The sequence below is a fragment of the Mastomys coucha genome, unplaced genomic scaffold, assembly GCF_008632895.1.
Source record: "Mastomys coucha isolate ucsf_1 unplaced genomic scaffold, UCSF_Mcou_1 pScaffold15, whole genome shotgun sequence".
In the NCBI taxonomy this organism is placed as follows: Eukaryota; Metazoa; Chordata; class Mammalia; order Rodentia; family Muridae; genus Mastomys; species Mastomys coucha.
In genome coordinates this window covers 104,728,512-104,735,700 of record NW_022196897.1, presented here as the reverse complement: position 1 = coordinate 104,735,700, position 7,189 = coordinate 104,728,512, and positions in this window count along the sequence as shown.

The following is a 7,189-nucleotide window of genomic DNA, read 5'->3' as shown; positions in this document are numbered from 1 at the left end:
CAAGTGCTGGGATTAAAGATGTGTGCCACCACCACCCGGCAGTAGATTAGTTTTATCATGACACCTTTTAGAATCTTAACCAGAAACCAAGGACTTACTCAGATGAAGCATAAAAGGGAAATGAGCATAGTTAAGTTAAAATGTGATGTTTCTTCTTTTCAGACGGTTATGTTACCATTGGGCAATATGGATCAAAAAGTACCACAACTAAGTATTAAGAAACCCAGAAAATGGGCTGGAGAGATGGCTCAGCGGTTAAGAGCACTGACTGCTCTTCCAAAGGTCCCAAGTTCAAATCCCAGCAACTACATGGTGGCTCACAAACATCTATAATGAGATCTAATGCCCTCTTCTGGTGTGTCTGAGGACAGCTACAATGTACTTATTTATAATAATAAATAAATCTTGAAAAAAAAAAGGAACCCGGAAAAAATAAAAACTGAGGTGGTGATATATACAGCTTATTAGCACTCCCACGGCAGAGAGATCTCTGTGAGTTCAAGGCCAGCCAAAGTGACCTTGTCTAAACCTCACCTTAAGCCCAACACTAGAAAGAAAACAGAAAACTAAAGCCTACTTCAACACTGAAGCATGGAAAGTCTTCTTTTCCCATTGTAACTTACATTATCTAAAATTAACCATTTCCAAGTAACAACACACAATGAAATTTCAGTGCATTCTCTGCTCATGCTTTATTGCTAAAAATATATACATACAGGTGCAGTTTCAGACTCTCAAAACAGTTCCTTTTCCAAGAAGTCAAATTTCTTCAAAACTCCCAAAGATGCATAGATTAAGAAGCTGCCTTTTGTAGTGCTTCAAACATTCAATGAAGCTCTTTAACATTACCTCATACACTGGAGGCGCAATAGAAGGAAAGGCAAGTGAACAGTGACACCTATGCCTGAAGGGCAGAAAATGCACCACTCTCAAATAGATTACTACTCTTAATCTTTTTCATTAAAGGGATGCTTAGGTTTAAGGTTAATGCCCAGACTAGAAATGTTGTTTATAGACTGGTAACACACTGACAAAATACTTGTCTGATAGGGTGTCAGTGCTGAGGACTGGCCGGAGTCCAAGTGTTCTTCAAGAGCTATGTCCCAGGCACAAAAGAACATTTAAATTAAGGGTATAGCATACCATCTCCAAAGATGTCAAAATGTCTGCACCATCACCAGTGATCACAACTGTATTCTACCTTTAAAGGCATCTTACAAGCCCAAGTCCAGCAATGGCACATCGAATCTTGCTGTCTGATGCTATGACCTTAGTGACTCTTAGGAAGAGAATGCTAGAAGGAAGAACTCTGACCTTACATCTTTATTGGCTGGCAGATGTATTAGTAAGTGGCAAAGAATCCTTCTATTTGGGATACATCATATACCTCAATTCCTGTTTTTCAGTGGAAAGCAAACATCACACTGACAACTTTAATTCAGTTCTGAAGGTTGGAAGTTATCATTCCAGTCAACATCCATAGCAAAGTACCACACAGCTGAAATTAAATTTGAAACTCTTTTCCATCATATAACATGTAAATTGGACTGAACCTAGTGAAACAGTTTTATGTGAAATCTATTTAGGTCTTTCAGACATTATAAATACTTCACATTTGTCAAAAATCATTTGTAACTTGCATTTCAAAGGCAAGAAACTCTTATGCTACCACCATGAGGGTTTTTTTGGGGGGGTTGGGGGTAGTGCTGCCAATTAAGCCCATTTTCTCAGGTAAATGTTCTGCCAGTAGATTACACTTCTGTTCCTTTCACTATTGTAACAAACCAATATTGATTCATCCAAATAAATGTCTTTTTTGGAAGAAGAACATTTTTTCCTGTTTCTCAGGAATCAAGTTTCAGGCATGTTACACATTTGGACCAACTCACTGGAAGTAAAACACCAGCTCTACAGTTGTTAACACAGCCACAGGCACAATCTGAGTAGCAAAACTTCTGTAGCTCTGCAAAAACCTTCTTGCCACAGGGTCCTTGCAGATGGTCAGTCAGTACCTTCCAAAACAGATGCCTCATTCATTACTGAACTGCAGTATGTGCACACTGATGCTGCAGTCTGGCTATGACACTCAGGCTACTTCCTGCCTGTTCAAGAAGTATAGAGCATGAATATGGCTCAATCTATAGTCTGAAGAAACCTCAAACTCAGTCTACATAGACCTAACCAGACAAGTCCCACAGCTAATTATTTTGCACTGACCACTGTTATTTCTGAAGGAAGATGACTCTGCCTGGCCTATTCCCCTACTCTTCTGAAACCCTGCACCATCCTGATTACAGCAGCTTATTCAACATGCTTAGTTTACCTTTTATTTGCAAACATGCTTGGGAATAAATAGAGCTAGGAAACAGAGTGAGCACTGCTTGCTGTATTCCTAACAGTTTGAATGTCTTGTGGTTGCCCCTTGTTTATCTTGTACTTCCAATTTTCAATGGAAGTAAGACAATCTTTAATTAGAAAATAAAAATAATTCAAACAATAAAACCAAGCTATTGGTTTAAGTATCTATTGCTTCATTATTGATAAATGCATATATAAAATTACTAATAACTACCTAATAACAAAAAATTTCAACCATGCATTAGAATGTTAGCATTCTAGAATCAGTTATGGGCCTGCCACTATTGCTTACACTTCCAATCAGGCCTGGTTTTAACAAACATGCAAACTCTTTGATTCAGAATCTTGGGAAAAAGCAATGATACATGCAAAACTTCAACTGAGTATGTTAAATTCCTCAGAGATGCAGTCAGGTACTCCGTTATCTACTATAATGCTGCTTCAAAACAAACAAGTCATACACGAAAAAGCTAAATTTAAGACTTCTGTTTGGTTCTAAAAGGCTTAGCTAGAAATCCTGGCCCTTGGAAGGTAAAGAATAAGTGTAAAGCCCTGGGAAAAAGGAACTGAGGTGATAAGTCTTTATGGAACAAGTGTTCTTGGCCACTCTCTGAGAGCTGGAGTGCAGTGAGGGTTCTTGGGCAGAATGGTTTCTTTTCTGATTCGTATTCATGAGCAGATCCCTGGGGAAAGTTGAGGAGCAGAGCTAAAACAGTGTAAACACAAGCAGTAATGCCCTGAAAGTCAACCTAGCCCTCTGCATTCTAAAACTGTTGGCCAAGGGTTCTTCCAAAATGGTATAATTAGTAGCCAAGCAATGTTCTGAATGAACTAGAGACAGTATGCTTGCACCTACAGCACCATGAGAATGAAAACCTGAAGGCTAGGGGTCTTTTTCATATTTGCATATCACAGGTACATAGAGTAAACAAGAGACTACAGTAAGACTGAATACTAATTAATCACATATTTTGAGACCACAAAATCTTGTAGCATATTTTTGCATTTAGAACCATAAACTTGGCTGTTAAGGGCAACCTCTGATGTAACTGAATTAGCCATGTCTTCATGATCATGCAGCTGTTCTGAATATTGCTTGGTTGTCCCAAAAGCTAACATGGCTAGCATAGGACATCTAAAGAGAAACTACACTCAATATAGCCTTTTTCCCTATCCTTAGGCTTATAATAAAATAAAAGTCTTAGATCTACAAAACTACTTTTTGACTTTTCTTCCCTGGGAAAGCCAAAGAACGCAGACCCAGACCTTTTCAGGGATGCTAAAGGTGCTAAGTGGCCACAATGACGGGAGATAAAGGAAATGAGGAGTGGCCCTAGTTCCATCTTACATCTCAGATAAGAAAGGAATGAGTCTGCTGGGTTCTCCTTGCTAAAAGAATATGTACCCTGGCCTCTACCTTATCACATACACCTGTCAGATGTTCAGATAACCCCCTGCCTGGGCACTGCCAGTCATTCTGTTTACTTTTAGTCCTAACTTCCTGGAGCCTAAATACAAGGAAAAACCAGTAAGTTCTTGAGGCTCCCCACTGCAGACACACCAATCACACACAAGGCCAAACTTTTCCTTTTGAAACAATAGCCAGGAACCCAATGAACAAAGGTTATATTATTTGAATAAAGCATAGATCATTCTATATAGTAAATGACTATTAATACAAACAATTTAAGCAAAACCCCTACATGTTGGCTTCACTGGGATTCCAGATTAAGCACTAGAAAGATTTCAACAGCTGTAAACTCTGGGGAAACAAAATAGGATCTTTAACACATATATGAAAGTTGGTAATTTTTTTTCACACAAATATATTCATATACATTCATAGTTTAAATGTCTTTTAACTAGGATGTGTTTTTCCTTTTGTGGAACTCTATAAAACTGCAGGGCCCCACAACTCAACCAGAAACCACTCAACCACACAGCTTTGTGAGCACATTTACCATACATACAACTATTATTGCTACAGAATTCCACCTCTTTAACATTATTATTAGTTCATTTATGGCTTTTGTTGTTTGCAACAGGAAACGTCCTTTCCTATATACTGTGCTACTTTATATGCATTTCTTGTTCAAGTTTCTTCCCCTTTGTTTCTTAAATGCTTTTCAGCAGCAGACTCTCCCAGGCGCTAACCACCTACTTGAGTGACGAGTATAAATACTTACTATTCTACGAGAGTCTATTCCTGGGACCCTGGATATCTAACACTAGACTCATTCCTAGTTTCTATGGGGAAGTTTGACATTTCCTATCATACTAATGTAATACATGTTAATAAATCCTACATGCGTTTTTCTTTCTCTTTTTTCTTTTGGTTTTCTGAGTCAGGGTCTCATGTATCCCAGGCTGACCTCCAACTCACTATGTAGCTGAGGATGACTTTGAACTCCTGATCTTCCCTGCCTCAACTTCTCAAATGCTGGGAGTTTACAGGCATTCACCCGGCAGGACTCCACTCCATCTCTAAAAATTATATAAAAGGAACAAACAAATAAAAAACAAAAACAAAACCCTACAACTCTCCAGAAAATGGTTACTTCCAAGTTTCCTAGGCAGCTTTTAGAGGTAGGAATTCCATTTTACAGAAAACTTTATTTTTCAGAACAAAGCAACTACTTTTATTTCCATAAAGAAAGTAGGAAAAAAGTGAAAGCTGTCAACATTACCAAAAGAGAGGCCAACATACTTCTTGTCAACCTACATGGGCCCCACTGAGCTATCAATTCTCATGTGAAAGACTGGACTCAACACCTAAGTCAGATGTGGAACTGGGCAAAGCCTAAAGTACAGGATACTCCAAACTGCTGACAAGGTTCTGCACTTAGCACACATGCTGCAAACAGGAAAGAAATGGCCACAGAGTAAACATTCCAAAGCAATCAGCACAGCATCTCAGACATGCAAAACAGAAAATTATTTTCTGGACACAAGATAGGAAAAATGAACCCAAGACATACAACGCAAATCAATACAAGAACAATCTAGCTTCAAACTAAGAGCAAGACAAGCATGAACCCAGGCCTTGCTTTGAGGGCTGAAGAGCTACAAAGGCAGCTATTTCTAGCTCCCTTGTGAAAGGCTTAGCATTCCCCCAAGCACAATGTTTCTCAGTGTGAACCCACATTTCTGTTTAGACATTAGTTGTTTTGGCCTTTATCTCCTATCCCTAGGGAGACTATCATAGATTCATACACAAAAAAAGTGAAGGCCTAGCATTTTCCACACTTTTTACACTACTGGTTACTATCAATAGTTCATCTTGAAGTTTAAAATTATACTAAATTCATGCACTAACCTCTAGCATGGCACTACAATATGCTATCAAGCACTACTGCTTACAAAACTATACACATCTCAAAATGGAAGACATTGGTGATTTTGTTGTTCTTAAACAACTTGTAACACTTGTCCACAAGTATTAAAATATACATTATATATATATTTATATTGCACATATCCCGTTTTTGTTTAGAAACTTCAAAAGAAAAACTGCCAGCTTACATGGAGAAGGGAGGAGGCACGGCTATAGATGGAGGCACAACTCTAAAATGGTAGTTTTTGCTGCTATTAAGAAAACCCAAGTAAGACTATAAATGGAAATGTGCCACACATCAGGCAACCAGAGCTGGGATCCACCCATGCTGTGAACACCATTTGGTGTTAACAATGCAGGATGTGGGAAGTCTTTGCAAAGTGCACTCACCTGAAGCATCTAGAGCAAATGGGTGACACTTCCCAGTAGTGACAGCCCCTTGCCCAAGGGCAAGATGCAGGATAGCTCAGCATCTAAGAGATGCTCTCAATCACCAGCTGGCTTTGTCCTCTAAATAAAAATGTAAGTGGCTGGGGCACTTGAAAAATGTGGTTTATATATTTTTGTTTCATTTTGAAACAGGGTCTGTCATTTAGGCTGGCTTTGATCTTTTGGCCGATCCTCCTGCCTCAGTCTTCAAAACGCTGTGGTTAAAGGTGTGAACAACCAAGCCCAGCAATGTAGGCTACCTTTAACTTGTTATTCCTCTAGTACTTTATCATTATTTGTTCTCATTAATAGGTTATTTATAATAAATATTTATGAAAAAACCTTTTAGCATAAATTCAAATTTGTTGCCCAATCTGACTAATCATGAATGTTCAACATTTCCTAATTTTCATCGTTTCTATGACTCAAATTCACAGCACCTGCAGCACTGAGAAACCGTTCCAGAAATCAGCTCCAACAGCATCTGTTTCTCTTCTAACAAGCTTAAAACTCCTTCTCTACTGGCAGCCATTGCAAATGATGGCACCCTCTCATATAAAAGCTTGGCATTCCATATAGTAGATTTCCATTGATTGGGAAGCAAAGAGAGAATTCTACGATAGTTCCTTATAACATAACATAACTATTAAAGGAAGAAAAAAGCATGTATCACCTCTTACTGGAATTAATTTTCTTGAGTTATTCCCTCCCCACTCTCCCCAGGCCCTGAATTTCCTTTAAATCTACAGCGACTAGCAACTAGATCCACACTTCTTATCAGATCTGCTTTTCTTATTTGAACTTTGATTCAGATTCCAAATTTCTTCTGAGATTATAGTGAACCAACTAGAGAACTGGGAACATTGTTTCTGAGGCCCATTCTCTGGTAAGACAGCTCAATTCAAACTGGGAAAATTTACCTGAGTCCCAGAATTTCTGAATAACATTACATTATCACCTAGAAAAAGAATCTGTCCAAGTACCCACCTTGGGTTGAAGGAAGTTAACTATATTTTTATAAAAAATGCAACTATACAATGTAAAAATGTTGAAAAGTCAGACAATGCT